The sequence below is a fragment of the Pelodiscus sinensis genome, chromosome 2, assembly GCF_049634645.1.
Source record: "Pelodiscus sinensis isolate JC-2024 chromosome 2, ASM4963464v1, whole genome shotgun sequence".
NCBI lineage: Eukaryota > Metazoa > Chordata > Testudines > Trionychidae > Pelodiscus > Pelodiscus sinensis.
The window spans coordinates 176,568,289-176,581,682 of record NC_134712.1 but is presented as its reverse complement, the minus strand read 5'-3'; positions in this window follow the sequence as shown (position 1 = coordinate 176,581,682).

Below are 13,394 nucleotides of genomic sequence, written 5' to 3'. Positions count from 1 at the left end.
GTTTAATCAACTTACCAAATTTGAAGCACTGTTAGAGCCTAACTCAGTTCCAGATTTGTCTCTGTGTGCTTGCATAGACATGTAATTCCACTCCTCTGCATATATTCACAGCAGAGCAAAGCATTTCAGGTGTGGGGTTACAATTTCTTTTTGCTAGCTGTTAAGAATTGGAAAGTGGTTCAAAATGCCAATTTAGTCCATTTTCTTAACAGCAAACACTTTTAGCAATAGCTGCCTGGCTTAGTAATGGCCTCCAGTTATATTCCCTCTAAGATTTTCCAACCATCAGTGTAGTGTGTTTTGGCGTGTGCACCAATATTGAGGTCATGTGCACTGGAAGCAATCACATACTTTGGAACAATCTAGCAATTGTACAACCTCTTCAGTAGCAGTCTTTGAAAGTGGGAAATTCTGAAGCAGCATCTGCCTGTTTCCCTTCGCAGGATATTGACAACAAGATGGTCAGCATGAATTGATGGTGTTAAACCAGTTGCAGAGCATTTAGACTCTGTGAGAAAGGCTTTAAGTGAGTTTGAATCTCTTATTCTCACAGCATAGGCTTGCACTGAGCTTAAGTCAATTCAGAAGTATACATCCAAATTTGAACGCATGTGGATGAAGCAGCTAAAAATGATCCACAAACCTAATCTTGTAATTGAAGAACACAGTGCTACATTAGATGTTGAGATATCATTGAATGATTTCTTAAAGATATTCAAAAGATCTGTGATCAATGGAACGCAATCCTTTCTGAGTCCAAATCAGTAGCACAAGGTATTGACACTTCATCTGAGTTTTCAATTACCGCTAACATCTCAATCTGATGTTGAAAGGCACTATTGAGTCATTTTTTGGGTGTTATTAGTGACTCCATCAAATCTGGTCTTACATGTCCATTTGAGTCACTGGGACAAATTTGTACTCTTTTTGGATTCCTTTTGGAGTTCAGAGAACTAAGTGATGAAGATCTATATTTAGTTTCAACAAGGGTACCACAATGAAATTTCAAGAGATCTGTGTGGTGAGATCGTCTTTCTGAAATGTATACATTCCACCAACCTTAAATCAGACTGCAAGCCAAAAGAACTGCTTCAAGAAATATTTGATCTTGGCCTATTGACTGTATTTTCTAATATTACAATTGCATTATGTAATTTTTGTCAATCTTCCAGCATCAGTGGCTTCAGATGAATGCACATTCAATGTGTTAAAACAAGTAAAGAACTATCATTCTATAATGGGACAAGAGAGTTTGAATGGACTCGCAATGCTTAACCTTAACAGTGATGTTGCACATAAATTAGAATTTTCTTCAATTACAAATGAGTTTCTGCACAACAAAGCCAGAAAAACATTCCTAAAATGAAGAGATTTGCTTGCAGTGGAAACTCATAATTAAAGTTACATTTTTTAATATGCATGCTATTGGTCCAATGACTTAATTGGTAATAAATAAATCTCAGATCTTCATTTTCATATATTCATTTGGTTTTTAGTATGACCCTGTGGATGAGTAGTTAGATATGTCGGGGGCTGGAGCAGGGCGGGGACCTCTAAACTCAAAGTGGCTTTGGGCCTCTGTCATCCTCTGAGAGGGCATGCTGGTGACCACTAATTATCAGTGATATGCCTGCCTGTTCGAACCTTGTTCAGAGTGTTGTATGTAAAACTTCAGTTTTGAAATCAAACATGGGCTTACAGAAATAAAGGGAGATATCTGTAACACCACCCACCCTGATCAATGAGGACACTGGCACCTTAGTTAAGAAACACAGTGTAAATGCCCTTTCTGGAGACTCCATTGATAGACTCTGTTGATCCTACCACATGCAGAGCTCTACTAAATTGGTCCAGGAAAGCATTTAAGCAAGTGCTTGATTGCTAAAATAAGTACTTTGGGGCTTGCCTTAATTCACAGCAGTAGTTTGCAGACTAAAGGCCAAAAGCGTATGTCTGACTAGTGAGATTTTCCAGTTTCAAGCATTACAGTTCGGCAGCTGTGGAAGTATAGTCCCTGGGATGGGACCACTAGACACGCCCCCAGCCTAGGCTATGAAAGGAAGTGATTAGATAGTCAGGCATATGGGAGGGACTGGCCAGTGGTGTGGGGGACGGGGAGGGGAGAAGGACAGCACAGCCTGGTGGCTGTAGATCTCCGAACACTTGGGCTATGTCTACACTCGTGGCTTCTTGTGCAAGTAATATGCAAATGAGGCTAAGCATGGAATATCGCCGAGCCTCATTTGCATACTTAATGAGCCACCTTTTTTTCAGAAGAGGAGTGTCTACACTGCCCCTTCTTGCGCAAGAAAAACCCTCTTGCACAACACCATTCTTCCTGAAAAGTAATAGGTGTAATGGCGTTGTGCAAGAGGGTTTTTCTTGCACAAGAAGGGTCAGAGTAGACGCTCCTTCTTGCACAAGAGCCTCTTCTGAAAAAAAGGGTGGTTCATTAGGTATGCAAATGAGGCTGGAAGATATTCCACCCTTAGTCTCATTTGCATATTACTTGCTGCAAGAAGCCTGGAGTGTAGACATAGCCTTGGTGAGAAGGGAGCTGGGCTGATCAGCTCTTCCTCTGCCAAATGCGGGCCTGGGGAGGAAACCGCTTCAGAGCAGCGGCTCCCAGCAAGGGGTGAGGTGGCAGCAGGAAGGTGGGGCGGTGGCGGCGCTGCACCATTGTCCTAGTCCCGCCCTGGTGGCTCCCCTAGATGTGGGTGGCCTTGGACAAGCACTTAGGGCTGGGATCATGCTGCTCCCCAGGGCCCGGCACGGGCTGTTTCCTTCCCGCCGGCTAAGTGCTTCTGTGGCCCCTCGGGGATGCGGGACCGGGAGGCGCCCTCCTGCTGCTCCATGGGGGAGGGGGCAGTTGAGTTCCCCACCCCGAGCCACAGGCGCCTCCCCCCTCGCGCCTGGGAAAAAGGGGGGGGGGGGGAGCGGCTCCAGCAGGCTGGCCAAGCGCCCCAGCCAGGTGCTGCTGTAACCCCGCCCTGGAGCTGCCCCTTGCGCGGGGGCTGCCCGGTGGCGCCACGCGCACTTATTTAAATGGAGCCCGGCCACGCGGCTGACGTCCCCTCGGCCCGGCCCCCCCCCCCCAGCTATAAAGCGCCCCGCTGCACCCCAGCCCCGGGACTGGCTTCTAGGGAGCCGCCGCCGCACGCGCAGCCCCCGGGGACAGGTGAGTGCGCCGCTCAGAGCGCGGGCTCGGGTGTCAGCGGGGCCGGGCTGAGGCAGCGCTGGGGGAGCGGGGCGCGGGGAGGCGCCCGCCTTTTAGGGGACGGAGGGGGGCTGAAGCTTCACGGTTGTGCAGGACTCGCTGCCCAGCTGCCCATGAGCTCAGCAGGGAGGCGGCTGCCAGGAGCTGCGGGGTCGGGCTCCGGCTCCAAGCCGCTCAAGCTGAGCCCAGCTTACACTGGCACTTTGCAGCGCTGTAACTTTCTGGCTCAGGAGCGGGAAGCCGCCGGCTGCAGCACTGGGAGCTGCCCCGCACTCAAACTGCTCTTCTCCCCCTTTGGAGGGAGGCAGGGGCTGTATTAAGGAAGCTACCTTAAGACTCTTCCTGCTCAGTCCTTGTGCAGGGTGCCTGCCACTGACCCTTCCAGTTCTGCAGCTGATATTTGGATTTGTAGCTCCCTGGAACTATTTCCTCAATTATTTATGTTCCAGGATATTTATCCATGTGATGCAACTGGGCAGTGGGGGCTGACTTACAGCGGAGATGCCAACATTGGTAATGAAAAACTCAGGGGTAAAATTATTTCTATTGTCAATGACTAATAATCTTGATAGACTTTAAAGATTAACAGTTCACCCAGTGTAATTTAGGAGGGGGATGGGTTTAGGGCTAAGGCAGTTCTGGGTTCATGTTCCATGTCTATTACACACTGTGGCAGTAAGGCAAGCAGTTAGGGATTGATTCTGCAAGGTGCTAAGCATAACCTTTTTGAAGGACCTCATCTCCCACAGAACTCACAGGGAGTTGAGTGCTTTCCACCATTGCAGGCTTGAGTCAGACTCCTGTGCCTCAGCATCTGTAAAATGGGGATATTACCCCTGCTCCTGCCCAGAGCTAAATTAATAAGTATTCAGGGGTGCTGGGTGGAACCCTGGTTAGGATTACTTTTCAGATATATACATAGCCAGCTTGAATCAAGACACTAACTTTGTAGACATATGCCAAAGAGACCAAAAAACCCAACTGCATTACTCAAACCAGTATGAATACTTTTTGCTTTTTAATATTTTCATTATATAGCAATAATGACCACAATACAAACTTTTCTGGGAATAAATGACTGTGAGGAGGCTGGTAAAGAGATACCAACAAGATAGTTAATAGTCCCCAAGAAATGTTCTACCTTGACGTTTACAGCTTTAATAATGTCATGGTGTGAGAGAGAGAGACTCTGAGGCTATGTCTACACTGCAGGCTTCTTGTACAAGAAGTTTTTTGCGGAAGAGATCATCTGCAAAAACTTCTTGTGCAAGAGCACGTTCACACCGCAAAAGCACATCGGAAGAGCAATGCATTTTTGCGCAAGAGAGCATCCAGACTGCATGGATGCGCTCTCACAAGAAAGCTCTGATTGCCATTAACAGAATGGCCACCAGGGCACCTGTGCTTCTTTCAATAGGCTATTTTTGTGCAAAACCCCCCCGTTTCTCGTCCATGCACTAGAAAGAGGAATACTTATACTGCAAAAACCACTCTGTTCTGTCAATTCACTGTAAATTTTCTTGCACAAAAACAGCTCTGTGAGTTTTTGCGCAAAAACAGGTGGTTTTGTGCAAAAACTCTTCAGTATAGACATAGCCTGAGACTCCTTATAAGGTGATAGTCGGTTTCGGATTCAGAGTAATTCCACTAAAAAATATGGAGACACTCTATAGATATACCCATGTAAGTGTGGAACAGATTCTGTTGTCACTTAATGCTTAATGCTCATGAATGCTAAGTCTACATTGGCACCCCTTTTGGAAAAGGGATGCTAATGTAGCACTTGGGAATAGGCAAATCCGCAGGGGATTTAAATATCCCCCGCGGCATTTGCATTAACATGGCTGCTGCTTTTTTCCAGCTTGTAGATAAGCCGGAGAAAAGCGCCAGTCTGGACGCGATCCTCCAGAAAATAAGCTCTTTTCCGGAGGATCTCTTATTCCTACTTGGGTACAGCAGGGAGACAGGAGCAAAGCTGCAGAGGCGGCGGCAGCAAAGGAGCAAAGCCGCATGGGCAGCGGGGTCCCGCCGCCTGTGCGGCTTTGCTCTGGTATCCCTGCTGTGCTGGGGGGAACTCCCCCCCAGCACAGCAGGGGGACAGGAGCAAAGTCGCAGAGGCGGGGGACCCCGCTGCCTGTGCGGCTTTGCTCGGGTCTCCCTGCTGTGCTGGGGAGTCCCCCCCAGCACAGCAGGGAGACCCGGAGCAGCTTTTCTCGGCCCGGAGGATGCGGTGGTGGGACCACTGCGCTCTGGGCGGTCCCGCCGCCTGCGAGCTCCGGGGCGAGAAAAGCCCCGTTCGTAAGTGCGGATCCGACATAAGTCGGATCCGTGTAAGTCAGGGACTGCCTGTACACTTGGAGGACAAGAGCCTTTGACTCTGTCTAGTAAAATATTCATAGGGTGAATAGGAATGCCTAAGAAGTGCTTCCAACAATAAACATTAATTTACCGCACTGCATATTATGCTTTGCATTTTGATAGCACCTTGAATTTGACGATTTTAGGGCCCAATCATATACTTATTGTAGATAATGGAATTACTCTAATGGACTCTTATGGATTATGGATGTAAAAGAGCAGTTGACTCCCTGATAAGCCTAGTATCAGGTAGTCGAGTCAACTACTCGCATTTTCCTTACCCCCTTGCTACCTCTATATCAGCGGCAGCAAGGGTTGGGGGAAATGGAGCCAGCTTAAAAACCAGTTCCCCCCAACACTGTCTCCGTGGTATGGGGGAGAGGGAACGGACAGGGGAGGCAGAGGCACAGCAGGGAACCCGGCTCTTGCTATATTTCAAGACTACTTGATTAATTGGATTTTAACATCTCTACTATGGACTTCAGTGGATGCCGGGTTCTAGGTGTTAAACTAAACTTTACCACATCCATATAAGGTAGATATTATTCTTGCTTCATGAACAGGAAAACTGAGGTAGGGAAACTAAGTTCCAGATCCTCAAATACATAGACCCTCAACTCCCATTGAAATCAATGGGAGTTAAGTTCCTAAGGGTATGTCTACACTACAGCGCTAATTTGAACTAACTTAATTTGAATTAGTTAATTCGAACTAAGCTAATTCAAACTAGTGCATCTAGACCTAAAAACTAGTTTGAATTAGCATTTTGCTAATTCGAACTAGCATGTCCACATTGAGTGGACCCTGAACCGAGGTTAAGGATGGCCGGAAGCAGTGCCGGCAGGGCATCAGATTAGGACTTAGAGCGTGCAGCTGCTGTCTCAGGCTAGCCGAGGGCTGTGCTTAAAGGGACCCGACCCCCACCCCGGACAGACAGTTCTCAGGGGTTCCCCACTCGCTTGTCTAACTCTATGAGGGACAGCAAAGCAGTCCTGGCTTGGAGTGCCCTGAATGCCCACACTCGGCACATCACAGCACTCGGCCATCAACCCGGCTGCACTTGCCGCAGGCTGCCATCCAGGGGGGTGGGTCAATCGGGGGGCTGCAGGACAGCTTCCACCCCGAGGAGCCCGCAGAGCCACCCCAGTCCTCCCCATCGGGGGCTCATACCCCATTCCTCCCTCACCTCCTTCCACTTACCCCTCCCTAGCCCCCCTTCCTGATGTACAAAATAAAGGAAACGTGTGTTCAAAAATAGAAACTCTCTTTATTGAACAAAACTCGGGGAGACTGGGAAAAGGAGGTGGGAGAGGGGAAGAGAGAGGGTGGGAGAGGGGAGGGCAACTAAAATGATCAGGGGTTTGGAACAGGTCCCATATGAAGAGAGGCTAAAGAGACTGGGACTTTTCAGCTTAGAAAAGAGGAGACTGAGGGGGGAATATGATAGAGGTCTATAAAAGCATGAGTGGTGGAGAGGGTGCATAAAGAAAAGTTCTTAATTAGTTCCCATAATAGAAGGATTAAAGGACACCAAATGAAATGAATGGGTAGCAGGCTTCAAACTAGTAACAGACAGTTCTTCTTCACAAAGCAAATAGTCAACCTGTGGAACTCCTTGCTGCAGGAGGCTGTGAAGGCTAGAACTAGAACAGAGTTTAAAGAGACGTTAGATACTCATGGAGGTTGGGTCCATGAAGTGCTATTATCCAGGGGGTAGAAATGGTGTCCCTGGCCTCTGTTTGTGGAAGGCTGGAGATGGATGGCACAAGACAAATGACTTGGTTATTGTCTTCGGTCCATCCCCTCCAGGGTACCTAGTGTGGGTCGCTGTTGGCAGACAGGCTACTGGGCTAGATGGACCTTTGGTCTGACCCAGTACAGCCGTTCTTATGTTTTTATGTTCTAAGTTCAGGGTCGGGGGTCTCACTGGACCACCTTGATTTTCATGCACACCTGCTCCTGAGTGGCCAGGCTGGCAGCTATCCTGCCCTAGACGGCCACTTTCCTGTGCCTAGTGCGGAGGTCGTGGATGAGGTCCACGATCTCTGTACTAGACCAGGTGGGCACCCACCTCTTGCGGCCCCGGGCAGGTTCCTGAGAGCTGCCAGCCTGGTCCCGGGAAGAGGCAGAGGGCTGGGTGGCAGCGGGTGGCTGGTTTGTGCCGTGCCAGGTGGAGGGTCTGCTGGCTGGGTGCTGGCAGGCTTGCACCTGACACTGGCACCGTAGCCAGACCGTGCCCCTTTAAGGGCTCCGGGTCCGGGAGGGGGGCAGACAAGTTTCCCTGGTGGTGCCCAGAGTGGCCACCAGGGCAAGCTGGGGAGGGCTAGCCTCCCACTAGTTCAAATTAAGTGGCTACACAGCCCTTAATTCGAACTACTTAATTCGAACTAGGCGTTAGTCGTCGTAGAATGAGGTTTACCTATTTCGAATTAAGCGCTCCGCTAGTTCGAAGTAAGTTCGAACTAGCGGTTTGTATGTGTAGCACCTATTAAAGTTAATTCGAACTAATGTCTGTTAGTTCGAAGTAACTTGTAGTGTAGACATACCCTAAGTGACTTGCCCAAGCCCTCTGAATGAATATCCTTTGTGGGTACAGAACCTAGAATTCCTTACCTTCTAGATTCTAACTTCTAGACTTTCTTTCTCTTGTTACTTCCCATCTTTTGTCCCCTGATGTCTGTAGAATGCAGTCCTTAGTCAGGCAATCAGTGGAAACTTTCATTAAACAAACCACAAGTTGTCACCTGGAAAGCTCTCTCTGAACAGAAGAATTAGTTGACAAACCAAATGTTAGTGAATTGAAAGAAATGTCTTTTATAAATGCAACAAGATCAGATCAGAAGATAAAAACAAAGGGACACATTTTGCACTGCACATTCAGGCACTCAAGGAGGCATGTACTTAGCACTAGAGAAAGATCTAGAGTGTATTCTAATCGTTTATGGGTATTTAGTCCTATTTAGGACAATAAAAATACCTGGATATTTCACATTCAATATGAGCATTTTTGTGCAAAGGAATGATGGAAAACAAAACCTGTATTTGTTTAAAAAAACCTTTATACAGCAAGTGTTTATATACTAGGGATGTAAAATCCCATTTACTTAGTTAACCAGTTAAACATACTGAGCAGCTTCTATCTGCAGTTGGCACTTTGTGGGGTTGGAGCAGCCTCCTAACCATGGCAGGCGGGGAGTTGTTCCAGCCCCTACCGGTTAACTGGTTAAACAATCACATCCCTATCCTATACCACATCTCCAAAGCTGTTTATAGTCATTGACTGACAACTCTCAGCACTTCTGAGGGAGGTAAATGTTACACCCATTGTCCAGGCAAAGAAGCTGCTAATGGTCATGTGGCAGCACTGCTTACAGAATTCAGAACATCCTCGATCCTGGTTTCCTGCTCAGTGGATTTGACCCTGGTATCAATGTCACTGTATTTTTGAGATTTTTTAAATAGTTGTTAAAGGAATAGCTGTATTCCCAGGTAACTACTGTCATATCTAATTTTTTTTAAACTGATGATATTCTTTAATTGTGCACCTTATACCATGTTCCCTTCTTTTATACCAGTGTCCTTACAGTTGATCCATCATGTGGCATGCAGTGGCGGGGTCTCATCGTCCTCACTGTTCATCTCAGCCCAAGCACTTAAAGCTGATCACAGTCTACATGCTGGTGCTCTTGGTATCACTCAGCTTTACGTCAGGCCAGCGCAGGTCCTTTAACCATCAGATAGACAACAGAAGTAAGGACTGACTTTCTGGTCTTCCAAATAATCATTTTATTTTCTCCCATGCTGCCCACTGCAAACTGGATTCTCCTCTTGTACTGACTGGGCACAGTGCAACTCCACTGGTTTCCACTGAGTGACTCCAGACTCAAATGTGTGTGTGTGTGGGGCTCATGGACAGTCTTGTCAGATGTGTGTATATAATGTTAGGAAGATGTAGAGGGCAATGTTCTCCATGTTGGTAGCATTACTACTTAGTGTGAATGGGATGATGCTCTATTTCATTACTCTAATGGAAGATTTACCTGGCAATGCTGGGTCCTTAACCCAAATACATTTTTGTTTTTCTTTATGTAAATCATTGTTCTGGTGTGGCTGGGAATGAAGGATTCAGGATGCAGGCTGCGCTGGGGAGAGGGAGCAGAATGCCAGTTCTCTCTCACCACAGCAGGTTGGGGTCAGGTAAGAAGCACCTCTAGCTGCAGCGGCCACAGCCGGGGGAGGAGTGCATGTCTCCCAACTGAGGGACAGATATACACACAACAGACACACACTGAAATATATAGAAGATAGCTGTCGCTTTTTCCACTTCTACCCCCTGCTAGCCCAGTGGGATGTTATCTGTCCCAGTCCCCCTCTCTGGCCCTTTTCTGCCCCCCTGTGGTCACTCTGCAGTATAACTGTCCCTCCTACCAGACCCCTTCCTTTCCATTTTATAAGAAACAATCAAATTCCACACGCATCCCATTATCCTGGCACGATCAAACCCTGACCTTGATTTAAATAATCAGAGGAAGCTGCATATCAAATTTGGTGATCCTAGCTCTTAACATTTAGGAGGAGTTCTTGAACAAACAAACAGACACAGACAGACATTTCTAAAATATATAAGATTAGTCAAATAAAACATCGTTTGGGGTGTCTGTCACAGAATTTTAAAAGTGGAATCTAAAGCATTGGGGAGAATTCATCTCCACTATTTGAGTCATTGTACTGCTTTGATGCCAGGCTAGATAAAGAGCATTATCTCTTTCTATATGGAACCAAATACAATCAGAGGGGAAATCCTGACAAGCAGCTTTGAGATAAATTCCTGCTTCCACTACCATGGATAGAAGAGAGCAAAAATGGAAGGAGAATGTTAGTGTCTATTTATGAACCCTTCTTCCTCCTGCCCCTCAGAATTAGGGATGTCAATATGTAGTTGACTACACGATTAACCATTAAGCCTGGGCTTATTAGTTAATTCTGTCGACTACATGCACTCCCTCCCCTCTTGCTGCCTTCTGTATAAGATGCAGCAAGGTGGGAGAGGTGGGAGCTGGTGCTCATGGGGTCCTGGCTTTTAAGCACTGGATCCCATGGAATCCCCCGCCCCGCTACCCTGATGCTGCTGCCACAGAGGCGGGCAGGCAGGAGCTGGTACACCTGGGAAGCGGCTTTCAAACCAGCTGCCCATGCGTATCTGCTCCCGTGGAGACGTTTACCCCTCTCGTGCTGCTGCTTCTCTATTAGAGGCACAAATCGGGGAATGAGGCGGAGAGCAGATAGGAGCTGATACATGTGGGGAGCTGGCTTTTGAGCCAGCTCTCAGTGCATGCTGGCTCCGCAGAGCTGCTTGTCCCCCTCCCCCGCCCTTGCTGCCTCCCATAGGCTCCACGGTGCTGCTTTCTCACAATCCCCCTTTTTCCCCCTGCCCTCTATCAGGGGCAGCAGTGCGGCAGGAGGGGTAGAGGAGGCTGCTGCAGAGCAGCCTCTGTCTGTGGTGGGCCCAGGCTTGTCCATGGATAGGCTTCTCCGTGGGATGCCAGCGCAACTTCTGTGGGGAGCTCGGGTCCCCTGCAGATAGGGGCTGTTGCCATCACATGCTGCTGTGTTTATGTCAGACACAGCCATGTGTGGTGGCAGGGGGCTCCCCGGGAGTGGGGCCAAGAGCGCACAAGCTTCCTGTCCCGCCCCCAGGGGCTATCGAATAATCATGTAACTGCTAAGATTTGATGCAGTTACATGGTTATTAAATCAATATCTAACATCCCTATTCAGAATTCCCTCAGTGGGTGCTGTGTGGCCACGGGATTCTGTGGGCAGGGAAGGGGGTTGAGTGATGGGAATGGAGTCCTGCCAAAGTATCTCTTTCTACATTTTAAAGACGAGATTTTGGGAGCCCCAGTATTTGTTTGCCCACTTGTGACAACTTAAAAGGGTCTGATGTTCAGAAGGTAGTTGCTCAGCACTATCTGAAAATTAGGATGTCAAATTGAGCACTCCAAAAATAAGGGCTACGTCTACACTGGCCCCTATTACGGAATAGGGATGCAAATGTAGCACTTGGGAAGAGGCAAATGCGCGGGGGATTTAAATATGCCCCGCGGGATTTTCATTTTCATGACCGCCGCTTTTTTCCGGCTTGGAGATAAGCCGGAGAAAAGCGCCATCTGGACGCGATCCTCCGGAAAATAAGCTCTTTTCCGGAGGATCTCTTATTCCTACTTTCAAGTAGGAATAAGAGATCCTCCGGAATGGGGCTTTATTCCGGAGGATCGCGCCAGTCTGGACGCTTTTCTCCGGCTTATCTCCAAGCCGGAAAAAAGCGGCGGGCATGAAAATGCAAATGCCGCGGGGGATATTTAAATCCCCCGCGCATTTGCCTTTTCCCAAGTGCTACATTAGCATGCCTATTTCGTAATAGGCAGCCAGTGTAGACGTAGCCAAGGTGTGTAATCTTATTTATACCACACGTTTTTTAAAAGTACCTTTATATTTAGGGAGCAAGTTGTGGCCACTGTGGAAAGGAATTTTTCACTCTTCTTGTTAAAGAAGCAAAATGCCCCAGCACAGATTCTGCAGCCTTATGTCAGGTCCTTCAGATATCTGTGTAAACTAGGGAATGCACTTGAAATGAAATTAATGACATTCAGTCTTGACATTCCTATGATACTTCTGGAGTATCTGTCCCATCATTATGATTATGTCTAACATTTCTATCTTTTTGCCCTGCTGAATGTTTGTACTAATTAAATCTTGCCCCTCTCCTGAAACAATTGAACAGAATTCTGATCTTAAAAAAATCCTGCAATTTACAAATTGGCCATGTAAAAGTGTGAGCCATAAACAGAATTTCATTAGCAAAGGGTTAGCACTTTGAAGGAGTTAGCTTTAATTTCCATCCACTCAGCAGCTTAGTGGATTTATGAATCTTATCATTGGAACCAGAGTACTCTTCAGCCACGTCTCTTGACTAAGGCTTTTCTAGTGAAGCGTCTCCATAAATATCACATTTATACTGATGAGCCATTTATTTTTTGGTACATGGCAAAACACTTATATGTGATTAGAGCTGGTGAAAAATGGAATTTCTCTCCTGTAGGTAAGTCTGATATGTCAAAACTTGTTTTTATTCTGAATTCAGATAAAAAGTTAATCTCAAAATATTTAAAGTAATAGAATGTTTGACATGTTGCAACTTGGAAACATCAAAGCTGCCTCTGAAATGTTTTGTCAATATTTAGTTTAACATTGAAATGTTCTGATGTCAAAACATGTAATATTGTGTATAAGTTATTTAAGCTGCAACAAAACTAGTTAGAATAAAATAACATCCAAACATACTCCATTTTGAATTGTTTTTGAAAATTTTTCCATTGAAGTTGACAAGCTCCCACAAGAATGTTTTTTTATTTCAGCAAAGCAGTATTTCCTTGGAAAACTGTCCCATCAAATTTTTCAACCAGCTTTTCACATTTGATTTAGAATGGCCAATTTTGGAACCCATTCCGTTTAGTGAGGACCTTGTACATAACAGCCTATTTGGCAGGATTGGTTGAGTGCACTGTCATGTAAATTAGACATTACATGGAAGAGACTTAAAAAGAAAATGGGTTTTGCTCCAGTGGGTGAAGGGAATTTCACATGCACTGAGTCACTAGGCACCGATGCTGATGCCAATAGCTACAGTGAGCTTACAGTGAGCTAGCAAACTATGGGGGTGAGGAGGAAGATGGGAGGAGTGGTATTAACTTAAATGGAGGGCAAACATTAATATTGCCACCTCCCTTCAAGACTTCTGCTGAAGGAGGGCAGTTTT